Below are 16,922 nucleotides of genomic sequence, written 5' to 3'. Positions count from 1 at the left end.
GCAAATGCGCAGTAGAGAGCAGCTCTACCGCGCATGCGCGCACATCCGCCAGAGCACAGCGTGTCAGAAAAAAAAAAATGGCGCTGGCTCCTTAGGAGCGGCGGCGAGCAGGAGCTCCGGCGACGCGCGTGAGGGAGGGACACGCCCCTGTCTGCCGGTTGTGGATGAGCTGTGAGGGGAGGGAGGTGAGAGAGAGGGAGGTGGAGGGAGGGGGGAGAGAGTGGGGTGGGGAGAGAGTGAGAGGGGGGGAGAAGAGAGAGAGGGAGGTGGGGGGGAGGGGAGGAGACTAGAGGGGGGAGATGAGGGGGAGGGAGTGGAAGGAAATGGACCAAAAAAAAATTTTAAATGTAGCCCGTTGTTACGGGCTTAACGGCTAGTTTAAAATAAAGAATTGAAAATAAAAATGTAGCAGATTACTGAAGCCTGACTTCCCTTGGCTAAATCCATGTTGGCTGGGTCCCATTAAACGGTGCTTATCTATGTCTTCAGCAATTTTGTTCTTTTATGATTGCGCCAGAAAAAATGGTAGAAACTGACATCAGACTCGCTGGTCTGTAATCTCCTGGATCAGCCCTTGATCCCTTTTTAAAAATTGGCCTTACATTGGCAACCCTGCAGCCCTTCAGGTACCACAGATGATGTGAGTGGTAATTTGCAAATTTCCAATAGCAGGTCCACAATTTCATTTTCCAGTTCTTATGCCGCCTGGTGTACATCTTTTATGCCACACGGGTTCAGTCACGTGGTTGGGACCCCTTGCTGGGCTGTGGTGGGTGTCCTGGTGAACGGAAGGGATGCTGCTGGTAATTACAGGTTTGGTGGCCTGTGGAGAGAGCATCCTGCCGGGGCGAGGCAGCTGATTCCTTGGGGGTGCTTGTGTTGGTTTTGTTAAATAAAGGTGCGGCCTTTTGTGAGCCGAGGGAGAGGAGCCATCGGTCCTGGTTGCCCGTATTATCATAGAAAAAGATATTCTGATTCTGGGGTCATCACAAACTCCCTCTGCTACCTGACGCATACAAACAAACCCCACTCTGTACGCGTCTATCAAACCTGCCGTACCTCACAGCAGCACTAACCCCGAGAAACGAACAGCAATAGCCCTGCCCATGAAAAGGCAGCAGCTCACTCCCAGTGCAAGATCAAACGGAGAAAGTACAACAACCAAGGCTGATACAAAGCTCTGCTAAAGAACCTCATCTCAGTCACACACACACAGACCTGCCTTCACCTAATATAGAATAAGAGACCACAAACTACAAATGTGCAAACAAAACCTGGACTGGAAACCCCAAGACCTCCTTCTGCACGCAGTGCAAAACTGGAGAACTAGAAACAGAAATATATTTCCTCCTACACTGAGCAAAGTTCAGAGAGAGAAGAAATGCAAATTCTCAGAACTGACGTAGTACGGCCCTTGTACCCGGTCACTCCCCTACATGTCCCCATCATCCCAACTACTCAATCATCCCTTCACCTGCTCCTATCCCTGTCCAACATTCCCAACACCCCCCCTCCCCACATCCTCTCCCCCGTGCTCCCTCTCTCCCCTGCTCAACTCTCCCTGCCCTTCCTACCCAGAATACCTCTGACCAGCCCTTCCTGCTCAGCAGCTCCAGACCTCCCTTCTCCCCCAACCCAGCAGGTCCCACACCTCCATCTCTGCCTCCACTTCCATCTCTCCTCCCTACCCAGCAGCCTCTCCTAAGGCCTTCCTGCCCATCACATTTCCCCCTCCCCCTGGCTCCCTGCCAGCATAAAAGCCTTCAGTCCAATCCAGAGTCTCCCTCCCCCTTTAGCAGCAGCAGCAGAGGAGAGGAAGATGAGGAGGCAGCAGGAGCAGATCTACAGAGCCCGCGCCTCTCTCCCTGCTTTCACATGTGGGTCCCCCCATGGGGTGACGAGAGCATCAGCAGCCTCACTGCCGGGCCGGGCAGGGGAAGATAACGTTGATATCCTGCCAGGCCCGTATGGACAGGAGTTGGTGGTATCTCGCTCTGATCTGGGTGAAGGAGACGGGAACAACCTCCCACTGGTCAGGAAGAGAAGGAAGCAAGAGCAATAAAGGAGAAATCAGCCAACTCCTGCCCAGACTGATGAGGGAAGAGCAGCCTTCTGCTGGCTCTGTCACCCACCTCTCGGGACTTTGCGACACACGAGTGTGTCCCGACACACCTGTTGAGAACCACTGCTCTAACAGACATAGACATACACAGTCCCTCTCTCTCAGACTACAGAGACACACACACAGTCCCTCGCTCAGATACAAGAGAGACAAACACACACACCCAGTCCCGTCTCTGAGACACACAGAGTCACACACATACAGACCCTCTCTCTGACACACAGACACACACCCAGTCCCTCGATCAGATACAAGAGAGACAAACACACACACCCAGTCCCGTCTCTGAGACACACAGAGTCACACACATACAGACCCTCTCTCTGACACACAGACACACACCCAGTCCCTCGATCAGATACAAGAGAGACAAACACACACACCCAGTCCCGTCTCTGAGACACACAGAGTCACACACATACAGACCCTCTCTCTGGCACACAGGTATGCACACACATACATATATATCCCTCTCTGACAAAGAGGCATACCCACAGCCCCTCACTCAGACACACACATAGTCCCCCTCTCTCAGATACACACTCTGACATAGAGCCCCACACAACACAGTCCCTTTCTCTCTGGTACAAATGCATACACATACACACACAGTCTGTCTTCCTGACCCCCACCTACCAGTCACTTTCTCTCTGTCCCCCACATACACACAGTCACTCTCTCTGACACACACACATGCATGTTCTGCTATTGTGCTACTGCTCATGCGCTGAGTGCCTCCACCCCAGTACTGCTGCATTATGTAAATTTCTTGCTTGCTGCCAGCCCTTCCACAGCCCCTGCCTTTCCTATTCCCACCCCTTCTCTCTAGGAAACTCCATGATGCCACAGCTGGTGGCCACCCATGCAATAGCAGAACACCTCACACGTTTATTTATCTATTTAAATGAACTTGCTGCCCGCGCCCTCCAATGTTCAATGTGGGTTACAATAAATCATTCACAACACGCATAACACAACAGACCCTCACCAAACACAGAATCGAGAGATCATAAAGTATAAACAGAAACTGTGCTGTAACAATGGAAAAACAAATATCATTCCTCACAAAACATCAAGCAATAAAAGCAAGAACTATAAAATCTCTTTCATAATATTAAAACCATACTAGTAAAAAGAATAAAGATGTCAAGACAGCCAAAAAATAGGATATCCAAGATTTAAAAACTCACATAAATGTTCTAATATTTCTCAAACACCAATAAAATATTTCAAAACAACAGGCACATGAAAACACCCAAAAATCTGCTCACTATACCTTGGATCTTTTGATTTCCAGTCACCCTGAGATGGTTGGGGGGAGGGTCTGCACAAATGTTATCCTTTCTCTGTCTCACACACACACAAACATTTGTTCATGCATACACTCCCTCACATGCCCTCACACACAAGTTCTCTCTCCCCCTCACACACACATGCTCTTGCACACACAGGCTCTCTCATACACACAGTATTCTCTCTCTGTGATACACACATGCAGGCTCTCTCTCATACAGTCAGGCTGTCATACACACATACCCAGGATTTCTCTCAAACACATGAGGGCTACCACACACACATGCAGGCTCTCATTTATATACACACAGGCTCTCTCACACACACAGACACACATATACAGGGTCTCTCTCTTACACACACACAGGCTCTCTCTCATACATACACGCAGTCTCACACACACACACAAAAGCGCTCTCTCATACACACACACAGGCTCACATACATACACACAAGCCCTCGCTGTCTCTCACACTATCTTTCAGGGCTTTCTCCTTTCTTCTAGGCCTCTTCTTCAGCCACTGCAGGATGGGCTCCATGGCGGCCTATTGTTCCTGTTTTGGGCTACTGCGAGATGGGCTCCACCTTGTCTTTGGCTACCATGGGATGAGCTCTGCAGAATCCCCACTGGGCCATGTCTTTCGCCACTGCAGGATGGGCTCCACAGTCGCCCCACCACGCCTTGTCTTTGGCAGCTGCAGGATGGGCTCCATGACGGCCTGTCATGTTCGCTTTGGGTCTGTTTCAGGCTCCTGGGGACTGCCTGGGGAGGGAAACTGGATGTGAAGGCAGGAGCTCCTCTTCACTGCAATCCTCTCCCATCCCAGTGGCTGATTCATGGGCGGACGTTGCAGGGCTAGTGCAAGGGGATTAGTTGCCCTAGGCACCTTCTGCCTTGCGCAATCCCCATCCTCTGTCGCACTCCCCCATTCACACAGACACACCCCCGGGCCCCCCCAGGTCGTGCCGGCACACCCCCGGTCACGACCCTGACTCCTTCCTCTCAGTTCTTTGGGCCGTGATCGGTTGGGGCCCCGCATGGCTCGCGCCCCCTAGGCCCAGGCCTAGCTGGCTTAGTGCTTCCGCCGGCCCTGGGAAGTTGTACACTTACAAGTTTCCCCCAGGAAGTGGCTGCTGAGAAGGGGGAGAATCATAGTCAACAGAGTCGGTGGCAGAAGGAAAGATTTCACTTGCGAGCCGCAGTTTGTGCTCCAAAGAGCCACATGTGGCTCACAAGATGTCAGTTGGCCACCCCTATACTAAGCATTTTTCCTCAGACAAAGTAAGAGAAAATCTTTAGTAAAGAGGCCTCTTCGAGCCATTTCATCTGACCACTATTGCGTTGTGTAATACAAGCAGAGGCGTTGTTAGGTACAGGTCATAGGCCCATAAGCCCTCCCCTGCCTTAGCGCCCCCTGCGAATTTGATAATTAAATTCAATCACAATCGGCAGCTTCTCCCCAGCCCCACACCCACACAATCCCTCAAGCAATCCTGTAAAAACATTTAATTGGACATCGCACTTTTACGTATTCGATTTTAAATGATCTCTTCTCTACGTTCCCATGCAGCTGTCAACAGGGAGCCATCCTGTATGGTCTGTGATAGGGAAGCCACCCTGGTAGTTCGATCCCAGCGGGGGTCCCAGGACCCCTTCTCTACATCTGCCACTTGCTGAACTCCGTCCATGTGCAGACAGGACAGTCCAGCTCATCGCGACAAAACCTTTTGCACCACTGTCGCACGAATGCCGCCGCATGCATCTCAACGAAGGCTCTAGACAGAAGGACCTTGTAAGAAGCAAAGAAAGAAGCCCTGGTCACTTCCAACCGTCCGGTAAAACTACCTCTAACATTATTCATCAGCAATCAATCAACAAAATTCTTCTCTATGGGAGGGAAGCCTGAGATCTATTCAGGACAGGACAGAATCCCAACACAAACCCTGCACCTCAAGTTCTGATAGAAACTCCCCAAATAGCGCAGGTGCGATAAATGTAGCTCAGCTTGCGGAAGTTACCTACGCGATGTGGGAGCAGGGAAAGTAGCCTAATACGCCCCGTTTTCTCGCAGGCACCGTTTCTGCTATATTTATCGCATTTTGATAAACCTGGGGGGTAAGTGAGTAGCCGAGGCAACGGGGGATAAAGTGACTTGCAGGCAAGAGCTGCAGAGGGGGAGTAAGCAGGACCCGAATCCTTGTTTCCCTAGTTCTCAGCCCATTGCCACCAGGCTCGTCCCCCTCTTCTAAAGCGTGAATGGAGGCTCACGGCCCCAGAGCCGACGCTGGGACAGGTTTCCAGTGGCGCTGGTAGCCCAAAAAAGGAAGCCGCCAGGCAAAGCCAGGGCACGAGAGCACTGCAAGTCTGCCACCGGGCAAGCAATGCAGAACAAAGCCCTCCCTTGTGCCTCAAGAGCCTCCTCAGTGCCAGGAAAAGAGAAATTCTAGGCCCGCCCCCCCTCGCAGAGGCAGAGGAGAGGGCAGAGACGAGAGCCGGCATCCAGAGAAGGGGGGGGGGGGTGAGAAAATGGAAGTTTAGTCCTGGAGATCCGAGGCGGAAAAGCCAAAAACGGCAAACGCTTTCCAGGTGAGAGAAGAAGCGGCATTCGAGGGCCCACCACAAAGATCCACCCCCCGTTATAGCACAGGAAGAAGCCTTTGCTGGTGCAGGTGGAGCCAGAAAATCCTACAGCGAGGCATCAGAAGGGGGGAGACGGAGAGCAAGACCCCGATAAAAACGTGAAGCTGTTTCAGGGGGAAGAGCGATCCATACAAGTGCAGCGATGGGGCTCAACGTCCACTGATTTTTGTAGGGCGCAGTTCCTGCGGTTTACAATTCAGGTCCTTATCATGCAACGATTTAAAAATACAGAATAACGCATACAATGCTAACGGAATAATGCAATAAAAGAAGGTCACACAATACAGATGGGTAATTGAGCAAGAAAATCCGTAAATGCATAAAATAAAAGCTTAATACATTAACTAAAAGCTTATGGACGTGGATATTCAGTGCTGTCAGCCAGATAAGTTTCAATTTATCCGGCTAACTGGTGGCGGCCGAATATCTGCCTGGGATCAGCAGCCACACTTAACCGGATAACCACTTATCTGTCTAAATAGTTACGTCAATTATGCGGTGGGCAAGGGCCTGGGCGTCACTGAGAAGAGTCGAAATAGGCAGATAAGTTACCCAGCTAACTCTGGTCTGGCCACAGACCTGTCCTAAAGTAAAGTTAGCCGCCTGACTTTCAGATATCTGGGTGGTTTCAGGCTAGCAAAACCGCCTGGCTGAATATGGACCTCTTGTAACAATACACTGGGCAACCGGACAGCAACGTGGACCATCTCCCACAGTACTATAGAAATTCAGTTACGTGCCAGGCCAGGACGCCAATGATTTTAACTGAATCCAGTTCCAGATGAAGGCCCTTTGTCATGAGGCTCCATACAAAAGAAAACACACTTCCTGGATTTTAGTTCGCCGAAGCTCAGTGCGTGCAAGTAGCTTCATTACTGCCTCCTCGGCACCTCTAAGCAATCTTACAGGCACATGTCAGTCAATTTCTGATGAGAGATAAACAGGACTAACACGCCTAAGAACGAGGAGAGTTAAAATGTGAAGCTGGCAGTGATATTTAATGGGCAGTCAGAGCAGTTCTCAGAGTTTCTCACTCTTGAGTACCCATAATTACTCTGGCTGCCCAACTCTGGACTAACTGCAACTTCTTAAGAGATTTAATCAGGATGAACCAGCTATAATGCATGGCAGAAGTCCAGATGAGAACCAACCAGGGCCTGCACAACAAGTTTCAATCCTTTCTTGATTTTCTTAGAACATAAGAAATTGCCATGCTAGGTCAGACCAAGGGTCCATCAAGCCCAGCATCCTGTTTCCAACAGTGGCCAATCCAGGCCATAAGAACCTGGCAATTACCCAAACACTAAGAAGATCCCATGATACTGATGCAATTAATAGCAGTGGCTATTCCCTAAGTAAAATTGATTAATAGCCATTAATGGACTTCTCCTCCAAGAACTTATCCAAACCTTTTTTGAACCCAGCTACACTAACTGCACTAACCACATCCTCTGGCAACAAATTCCAGAGCTTTATTGTGCGTTGATGAAAAAGAACTTTCTCCTAGTAGTTTTAAATGTGCTACTTGCTAACTTCATGGAATGCCCCCTAGTCCTAATATCTGAAACAGTAAATAACCGATTCACATTTACCCGTTCTAGACCTCTCATGATTTTAAAAACCTATCATATCCCCCCTCACCGTCTCTTCTCCAAGCTGAACAGCCCTAACCTCTTTAGTCTTTCCTCATGGGGGAGCTGTTCCATCCCCTTTATCATTTTCGTTGCCCTTCTCTGTACCTTCTCCGTCGCAATTATATCATTTTTGAGATGCAGCAACCAGAATTGTACACAGTATTCAAGGTGCGGTCTCACCATGGAGAGATACAGAGGCATGAGAGACTTTGTCAAACGCCTTCTGAAAATCCAAGTATACTATATCTGCCGGTTCACCTTTATCCACATGTTTATTAACTCCTTCAAAAAAGTGAAGCAGATTTGTGAGGCAAGACTTGCCCTGGGTAAAGCCATGCTGACTTTGTTCCATTAAACCATGTCTTTCTATATGTTCTGTGATTTTGACATTTAGAATAGATTCTACTATTTTTCCTGGTTCTGAAGGTCAGGCTTACTGGTCTGTAGTTTTCCGAATCACCCCTGGAGCCTTTAAATACTGGGGTTATATTAGCCACCCTACAGTCTTTAGGTACAATGGATGATTTTAATGATAGGTTACAAATTTTTACTAATAGGTCTGAAATTTCATTTTTTAGTTCCTTCAGAACTCTGGGGTGTATACCATCCGGTCCAGGTGATTTACTACTCTTCAGTTTGTCAATCAGGCCTACCACATCTTCTAGGTTCACAGTGATTTTGTTCAGTTCATCTGACCCAACACCCTTGAAAACCTTCTCCAGAACAGGTATCTCCCCAACATCCTCATTAGTAAACACAGAAGCAAAGAATTCATTTAGTCTTTCTGCAATGGCCTTATGATCTCCAAGAGCCCCTTTAATCCCTCGGTCATCTAATGGTCCAACTGACTCCCTCAGTTTTCCTGCTTCAGATATATTTTAAAAAGTTTTTATTATGAGTTTTGCCTCTATAATCAACTTCATTTCAAATTCTCTCATAGCCTGCCTTATCAGTGTTTTACACTTAACTTGACAATGCTTATGTTTTTTTCCTGTTTTCATCAGATGGATTTTTCTTTTTGGTATTTTCTGAAGACTGGCAGGGTTTCTGCTTTTCCATTGTTGTTCTGCATACAGAGTCTAGCATTTTGGTTTCCAGTTTTTGTTTGCACCTTTTTAATTTTTACTTTACGGTCTCTCTTTATTCTGTATTTGGTGAGGGTCCGTCCGGGTTTTGCATGCGTGATTGAACCTGAGGTATTCTGCTAGGATTAGGGTATAGTTTTGGTGTAGGGTCTAGAGCAGCCTGGCGTTTGCATGCTCTGTGATTTATTGCTCTGTCCTGTCACCCTTTGCCCAGAGAGCTCATTTCAGAGGTGCTGGCCTGCAGGTGTTTGACCTCTGCACTGGAGTTCAAGCAGAGGCTTTGGATGCTGGTTAACTCTAAAGGTGGCTTGATCAGCACACGCATCCCAGCAGCCCCGAGGAATTGTAAAACATACATCCTGCAGTGCTATTGGCCAGAAAGCTCAGTGTTAATACTGTGTGCCCAAGTCCTGTGCACAGCCTGTCTCCTGACCTGCCTAGGCACTAGATACATAGAGGTCCATATTCAGACAGTACGGCATTTGGAGGTATATTCCATAGTGAAACCACACTACTGAATTTAGCCGGCTAACTACAGCCCCTAAATTTAGGGCAGCTCTTTGGCCCAACCAGACTTAGTTGGCTATGTCATCTGGCTAGCTAAATATCTGAGTTAGCCAGCTAATTTAACCTGCTAACTCAGCTCTTCCCAGTTCTGCCTCTGGAACTCTCCAAACTTAGCCGGCTGACTCATAGCCAGACAAGTGCCCAAATATTCATTTTGGGCGGTTAACTTCTGAGTTAGCCGGCTAAAAGCTTTTGAATATGAGCTCAGCCTGTAAAGTATTGAGTTAGTTTTCACTGTTTAACCTTTGTTCTTTTACCTGCTCCTGTATCCACCAGGGAAGTAGCTTGTGGGCGGGGAACTTGCCCAGAGGGCAGCAGGAACACGGTTGGCGGGAGGGAGGCTGCCAGTGCAGGAGCAAGGACGTAGGTGCAGGCGGGCCTGGGCAGTGCTTGGCAGGACCCTACGAGTGCCCACGGGGTTAGGGGTAGCGCTGAGGCGTTACATGACAAGATTTTGTGGTGTTTTAGGGCCTGGCGCAATATTTGCAGTGCTGCCTTTTCACAGGTAGAGTTGTTACTGTTTGAGTGCTGGCAGTTAGTGCCGTTTTGGTGTGGGAGGTTTTACTCTATTGTAACTGTAATTCAATCTACTCAGTGCCAAGCCCACCCCCAACACGTGTTACGACAGGCCTAATACCTTATGGGTATCAAAGGTGCTTTTCTCCTTGTAGAAGGATTTTGTGGTTGAGCTACAATATTTATACATATTGTGTTTACATGCAATGCTGTAAGTGAAATCTTTATGTCAGAAAACTGAACTTTGAAAGTCCTTTCATGTAAAATCTACTATAAAAGGGAGCCCTGACCGATGTGCCGCAAATGCGCAGTAGAGAGCAGCTCTACCGCGCATGCGAGCACGTCGGCCAGGTGCCGGAAAAAAAAAATGGTGCTGGGTCGCTAGGAGCCGCAGCGGCGGCGACGAGCAGGAGGAGAAGTAGCGGCGCGCGCGAGGGAGGGAGGGAGAGCCCCCGTTATCGGTTGTGGATGAGCTGAAAGGGGAGGGGAATGACAGAGGGGGAGGGGAGGAGAGGAGAGAGGGGAGGTGAGATGGAGGGAGAATAGAGGGGGAAGGTGAGAGGGAGGGAGAATGAGGGGGAGGGAGTGGGAAGGAAATGGACCGAAAACTTTTTTTTAAAAGTAGCCCGATGTTACGGGCCAGTCTATTATAAATGCATCATTTTTACATGGGTGTGGGGTGGCTTGGGGAGGAGGTGGAGGTTGGGGCTGGGGGGGGTGCAGGGCGGGCGCACGCAAGGCAGAAGAAGGTTCACCATGGGACGTCCAACACCCTTGCTCCGGACCCGAGAGGAGGGAGAAGGGCTAAGAGCTGGGAGGTGACAAAGGGGCTGCGAGGAGTAGGGAGGAGAGAAGCCAGGGACTGGACAGGGGAAAGAAGGGGGGGGGGGGGGGAGGGGACCAAACCTGAGCGAGAGAGAAAGAAGGAAGATGACTGAGAAGGAAGATGGGGAGGAGGGAGAGAAGCTGGGAGCAGGGGAGAAAGAGGAGACGGGGGAAAGAGTAGGATAGGAGCTGGGGAGAAGGAGAGAAGCCGGGGAGAAATGCTAAATTGTCAGGCTAAGAGAACTTGCTGAATCTGAGCGAGGTGGAGGGGGGAGAGAGCGCTGACCCTTCCCCCTAGCTCTCTCCTGTTCCTCTACACATACAGACAATGCTGATTGATGCACCTCACCGAACAGAAATCACCCCCCCCAACCCAACCACCTCTCCCCCCCCCCCTTCAGAAAGTGCAGCCTACCTTCAGACAGCCCCACTGCCTCCGCCCTGCCAGACGCCAGGGGAGAAGCTGTCTCAGCCTGGGTCCCTGGGCTTCTCTCAGCTACTTCCTGCTCTCACGCACACGCCGACTTCCTGGAGGCCTCAGGAGGAAGCTGAGAACGGCATCGGTCAGAGACAAGAGGCTGCCTGGACTTGGGGGGGGGATGGGGGAAGGAGTGAGGGCTGCGCACACCCTGGCGGACAGTGGGCACGGTGAGCTGCCAGGTGGGCAGACTCGTGCCAGCCTGCGACTGCCACCGCACGACAATTACAGTGCATTCAAGCAGGTCAGAGAGTCCACGCACAGACACAGAAAGTGGGGAGCCAGGCGCAAGGCCCCTGACATGGGAAGGTCACGGAGCCAGCCAGGGCGGAAAGCATCACCTGGAAAGCAACTGGCTCCAGATTTTAAGGACAGGTTAATCCAGTCCTGGTTTTATCCCACTGCATGCAGGGAGTTGTATTTTTTATTTCTCTATTGCCGGTCCTTAGAAAAGCAAGACTACAAATCCCTGCATGCAATGGGGGGTAAAACCAGAACTGGAGCAAACTCTCCTGAAAATGTGGAGCCAATTGGCAACCCTAAGCCCCGGTCCGTGACGCCCAGAAAACAGACTGACAAAGGAAATGCCAGCCACGGGAGTCAAGCAATGAGGTTTTTACGAAACGATTCAATCGGACAAAAAGTGATGAGAAGGACCAAAGCTATTTTAAGGACTTGGACGTTCATTTGCAGAAGTTCTAGTGTGGAGGGTCCGGGCCCAACGCGAAGTAACTCTTAGGGCTGCGCCGTGCCAGATCAGGGACTTCTCCTGGCCTTCCACCTGCTTCTCAGTCCAATCCTTGGAGCTAGTCAGGCTCTCAGGATATGCACCATGAATATGCCGGAAATAAAGCTGCATGCACTGCTTCCACTGTATGCAGATCTCTCTCATGCATATTCATTGTGGATTTCCTGGCAAACTCACTGGCAACGTTTGCCCCAAGGACTCAGCGGAGAAGCATTGCTCTAAATGTCTTTTGGGGGGTTTTTCACATTGTACTGTGCAGACTTAGAAACATAGAAATGACGGCAGAAGAAGACCAAACGGCCCATCCAGTCTGCCCAGCAAGCTTCACACTTTTTTTTTTTCTCATACTTATCTGTTTCTCTTGGCTCTTAGTAACCTTTGGTTCTATTTCCCTTCCACCCCCGCCATTAATGTAGAGAGCAGTGATGGAGCTGCATCTAAGTGACTTGCAGGTCAATGCAAAACCCTGTGCACTGTCCAGGACTGAGGAAAAACTGTCAAAGGGTTTCACAAGTTGAGGAAATCAGCTTAGAATTTTTGTATGAGATAAAGGTGTTTACACTGCACTGATAACACTCAGCAGGGCAGGAGAGAGATGGCATGTACACTGCACTGATAACACTCAGCAGGGCAGGAGAGAGATGGCATGTACACTGTACTGATAAAATTCAGGGGAGGAGAGAAACGAATGTGTGTACACTGCACTGATAATTCTCAGCAGGGCAGGAGAGAGATGGTGTGGACACTGCACTGATAAAATTCAGGGGGAGGAGAGAAACGAATGTGTGTACACTGCACTGATAATTCTCAGCAGGGCAGGAGAGAGATGGCATGTACACTGTACTGATAAAATTCAGGGGGGAGGAGAGAAACAAATCTGTGTACACTGCACTGATAATTCTCAGCAGGGAAGGAGAGAGATGGTGTGGACACTGCACTGATAACTCAGCGTGGAGGGCGAGACAAAGACGTGTACTCAAAACACTCAGCAGGGAGATGAGCGATGGAGTGTGCACTGCACTGATAACAGCAGAGAAAGAAAGCAATAGAGTGTATACTGTACTGATAAAATTCAAGGGGAAGGAGAGAAACGAAGGCATGTATACTGCACTGTTAACTATCAGAAGGGAAGGAGAGAGATGAAGTGTACACTGCATTGATAACCCTTAAGGAAGGAGCGAGAAGAAGGTGTGTACACAGTACTGATAACACTCAGAGGAGAGAGATGAAGGTATGTACACTGCACTGATAATCCTCTGCGGAGAAGGAGAGATGGAGTGTACCCTGCACTGACAATACTCCAGTGAAGGAAGAGAGGTGGTGTGCACCACACTGGTGACACTTGAGTAGGGAAGGAGAGAGATGAAGGCATGTACACTGCCCTAATAATATTTTGTTGAAGGAAGAGAGAAGGAGTGTACATCACACTGATAACACTGAGTATGGAATGAGAGAGATGAAGGAGTGTACACTGCACTGATAACACTCAGCAGGGAAGGAGAGAGATGAAGGCGTGTACACTGCCCTGATAATACTGTGTTGAAGGAAGAAAGAAGGAGTGTACACCACTCTGATAATTCACTGAGTAGGGAAGGAGAGAGATGAAGGCATGTACACTGCATTAACATTCATCGAGAAAAGAGAGATGAAGGAGTGTACACTGCACTGATAACACTCAGCAGGGAAGGAGAGAGATGAAGGCATGTACACTGCCCTAATAATATTTTGTTGAAGGAAGAGAGAAGGAGTGTACATCACACTGATAACACTGAGTATGGAATGAGAGAGATGAAGGAGTGTACACTGCACTGATAACACTCAGCAGGGAAGGAGAGAGATGAAGGAGTGAACACTGCCCTGATAATACTGTGTTGAAGGAAGAAAGAAGGAGTGTACACCACTCTGATAATTCACTGAGTAGGGAAGGAGAGAGATGAAGGAGTGTACACTGCATTAACATTCATCGAGAAAAGAGAGATGAAGAAGGAGTGTACACTGCACTGATAACACTCAGCAGGGAAGGAGAGAGATGAAGGCATGTACACTGCCCAGATAATACTGTGTTGAAGGAAGAGAGAAGGAGTGTACACCACTCTGATAATTCACTGAGTAGGGAAGGAGAGAGATGAAGGTGTGTACACTGCCCTGATAATATTTTGTTGAAGGAAGAGAGAAGGAGTGTACACCACTCTGATAATTCACTGAGTAGGGAAGGAGAGAGATGAAGGAGTGTACACTGCATTAACATTCATCGAGAAAAGAGAGATGAAGAAGGAGTGTACACTGCACTGATAACACTCAGCGGGGAAGGAGAGAGATGAAGGAGTGTACACTGCATTAACATTCATCGAGAAAAGAGAGATGAAGGAGTGTACACTGCACTGATAACACTCAGCGGGGAAGGAGAGAGATGAAGGCGTGTATACTTTCTTTCTGACCCCTGCCCAGCTCCAGTCCCTTAATACCACTGCTCCCATTGTGCAGACAGCAGGCTTCTGGCCAAGCTGTCAGCCTAGGGACTAAGTCAGCCCATGCTCACAGGCCCAGCAGTGGCCCCACTCCCTCTGTGCTTCTATGTGAGAGGCAGGACACGTGAATGCCGGCTGACTCGATCCCCCCGTGCTCACCGTCTCCTGCCACGGAGAAGGGGGGGGGGAGGGAGAATGGGATCGGAGATCCACGGGGCGGCCAGCAGGAAAACGGGATTGTAGGCAATGGAAACAGAGGTTCACAGGTCAGGCAGTCAGACCCTCTGCTGTCCCCAGGTTTTTGCCATCCTAGGCACAGGTAAATCTCGGCCTGGCACCTTCCCGGCAGGAGCTGTAATGAAAGCCCTTTTTTACCAACAGGAAGGCGCAGGATCCATTCTCGAGCCAATCCCAGCGGTAGAGGCTCTTCCAGGAACGAGATCTGCCGCTCCGCCCTATGTCCCCCTCCCCATGGCATCAAATGCTTAGCAGAGAGAGAAGCGGGACTGTGGACTCCCACAAAAGCCTCCTGCAGCGTCTTCCTGCAGCAATCAATAGCCGATCCTCTGCAGCGAGAAGACGCCGGTCCACCAACCTACTTCAACCGTAACAAAGACGCTCGGCCACAGCAACTCCTGGGATGGGGAAAGCAGAGGCTCCGAGTCCCTGCCCACGAAGCACAGGCTGACTACAGTCCACGTTTCAGGGGGCAGAGGCCTTCAGCACAGTCTGTGAAAGGCTGATGCTTTGGACTCTAAATTAGGCTAAGGTCACAGAAGCGGGTGGAGATGCTCTGGCGTGGTTTTAAGGCTGTCCTTAGCTTCCTCACTCTGTACGCCTTCCTGGAGTTTCTGTTTTCAATCTAATTTCCTTAACCTGTTTCTCGCTTTTCCTCCCTCCCTACAGTCTCTCTCCTCTCTCTCCCTCCATTTTTCCCTTCCGGATGCAGTTCCTCCTGGTCTTCCTTACGGAGCTTCCCCTACTCCTAACACCTCCTAGCGTGCCATGGACCACATCTTACGAGGGCCAGACCGGGCGTTACGTTTCTCTGAGGAGGACACTGCGAGTGAAGCCGGGACGCTCCAGGGTACTGAAAAACCACGCAACGTGTCCCCGTCCATCGGACACCTGCAGGAGCCGCGGCAGGGGGAGGGGACGGCCCGGGCCCCCCTCATGTCTGCACGGCTGCCTTGCCACCCTCCTGCTGCAGGAGGCCCCTGAACCAAAAGGAGCCCGGGGAGCTGAGCGGGGGACATTATTCATTCTGGAGTAGGCTGGGAAGGAGGCAGCTTGTTAGCTTTGGGTCTCTGGAGTCTCTCTACCCCTTGTGAGAGAGAGGGTGGAGATAATAAAATACCACATGTAACTTATTTTACAATTTTGTAATTTGTATTGTATTCTTGCCATATTTGATATTGTGATGTATTTTCATCTTGTAAGCTGCTTTTGGATCTTTCTTGGAAGGCAACACATAAATGTAATAATATTAATAATAATAAGTTTGAGCATATTTGGGATACTCTATTGAAGTGCAAAATCTAAATCTGGCAAGAGCGGATGTTTTCAGCTCTTTGTGCCTTCACCAGTGGCGCCTACAATATAAACTTGCATTTATAATACATAACCTCCTCAATAACAACATATGGATCGTCATGGTTAATGGGACAAGCCCAACATGGGTTCAGCCAAGGGAAGTCAGGCCTCACTGATCTGCTACATTTTTTGAAGGTGTAAATAAACAGGTGGATAAGGGTGAGCCAGATGATGTAGTGTATTTGGATTTCCAGAAAGCATTTGACAAAGTCCCTCATAAGAGTCCCTTGAGGAAATTTTAAAAAGTCATGGGAGAGAAGGCAGTGTCCTGTTGTGGACTGCCATCTGGGTAAAAGATAGAAAACAGAGAGCAGGGCTAAATGGTAAATTTTCCCAGTGGAGAAAGGTGAATAGTGGAGAGCCCCAGGGATCTGTGCTGGGACCAGTGCTTTTTAATATATTTATAAATGACTTAGAGATGGGAATAATGAGCGAGATGGTCACATTTTCTGATGATACAAAATTATTCAAAGTTGTTAAATCACAAGAGGATTGAGAGAAATTGTAAGAGGACCTTGCAAAACTGGGAGACTGGGCATGCAAATGGCAAATGAAATTTAATGTGGACAAGAGCAAAGTGATGTACTCAGGGAAGAGGAACCCAAATTATACTATAAGACGCAAGGTTCCAATCGGCAATCACCACTCAGGGAACAGATCTAAGCGTCATCGTGGATAATACGTTGAAATGCTTTGCCCAGAGCGAGGTGGAGGCCAAGAAAGCAAAACAGAAAGTTTGGGATTATTAGGAAAGGAATGGAGAATAAAACAGAGAATATCACAATGTCTCTGTATCACTCCATGGTGCATCCTCATCTTGTGTTCATATATCATACACAAACAGAATGCTGGGGATTATTAGGAAAGGAATGGAGAATAAAACAGAGAATATCATAATGTCTCTGTATCACTCCATGGTGCGACCTCATCTTGTGTTCATATATCATACACA

The 16,922-nt window shown here is 49.1% G+C and overlaps 1 protein-coding gene across 9 annotated transcripts in view; it reads right to left on the bottom strand.

The window, feature by feature from the left end:
• The window catches only part of ARAP1 (ArfGAP with RhoGAP domain, ankyrin repeat and PH domain 1), a 437,360-nt gene that overhangs the window by 287,370 nt on the left and 133,068 nt on the right, over positions 1–16,922 (bottom strand). Inside the window, exon 1 of one of the 9 annotated variants that reach the window (XM_029602054.1) lies at positions 11,099–11,208. The exons of the other annotated variants lie outside the window; for them this stretch is intronic. The gene's annotated coding sequence lies outside the window, so the exon portion shown is untranslated. Of the gene's footprint in view, positions 1–11,098; positions 11,209–16,922 lie in introns of those variants that run through there. 9 annotated transcript variants of the gene reach the window in all.

The sequence above is a fragment of the Rhinatrema bivittatum genome, chromosome 5 (assembly GCF_901001135.1).
Source record: "Rhinatrema bivittatum chromosome 5, aRhiBiv1.1, whole genome shotgun sequence".
NCBI classification, from domain to species: Eukaryota; Metazoa; Chordata; class Amphibia; order Gymnophiona; family Rhinatrematidae; genus Rhinatrema; species Rhinatrema bivittatum.
The sequence above is the reverse complement of the archived record's forward strand: the minus strand, read 5'-3'. Positions and strand labels throughout refer to the sequence as shown.